This window comes from Gossypium raimondii, chromosome 3 (genome assembly GCF_025698545.1).
Source record: "Gossypium raimondii isolate GPD5lz chromosome 3, ASM2569854v1, whole genome shotgun sequence".
NCBI classification, from domain to species: domain Eukaryota; kingdom Viridiplantae; phylum Streptophyta; class Magnoliopsida; order Malvales; family Malvaceae; genus Gossypium; species Gossypium raimondii.
The window spans coordinates 34,445,746-34,446,388 of NC_068567.1; the positions used below are offsets into that span (position 1 = coordinate 34,445,746).

General features: G+C 38.7%; 1 non-coding gene across 1 annotated transcript; it reads right to left on the minus strand.

Moving 5' to 3' along the window:
• Window positions 1–311: 311 nt before the first annotated feature.
• LOC128040035 (small nucleolar RNA R71) lies at window positions 312–417 on the minus strand. Its single transcript, XR_008194695.1, has one exon. It is a non-coding gene; the product is annotated as a small nucleolar RNA R71 (small nucleolar RNA).
• Between the last annotated feature and the right edge of the window lie 226 nt (window positions 418–643).

Consider the following 643-nt stretch of genomic DNA (forward strand, 5'->3'; position numbering starts at 1 on the left):
TAAGGCCAACAGTTACTGCTAATAATTTTGAGATAAAACTGACGGTGATTCAGGTCATCCAAAATAATCTGTAGTTCAGGGCACGATGATAGGGGACCCTAATCAACATTTAAAATGATTTCTCCAACTTTGTGATATTTTTAAGTATAATGGGGTCACTGATTAGGCTATTCGTCTTCGATTGTTCCCTTTCTCCTTGATTGATAATGCTTTTTCTTGGTTAGACTTGCAGGCACTTGGATCTATCATGACATGGGATGAACTCGCTGGAAATTTCTTACAGAAGTTATTCCTGATCAGCAAAGTAGTTCAACAAAGAAGAGAGATTGTTGTCTTTAGAAAGATGGAGGGAGAAATTTTCTATGAGGCATGGGAATGTTTTAAAATGTTCATTAAAAAATGCCCGCACCACAGATTTCCTGAGTGGATACGACTGAAGGTATTTTATAACAGGTTGGATGCGAACACACGATCTAGATTTGACGGAGCAACATGAGAAGCCCTTATAAATAGAACGTACTAGGATGCGCACGAAATCATTGACAACATTACACTAAAATCCTGTCAGTGGCCAATTGAATGATTCACATATGGCCAGAAACCCGCCATGGTAAAAGCTGTCCAAGAGGATGACAAGTATCAA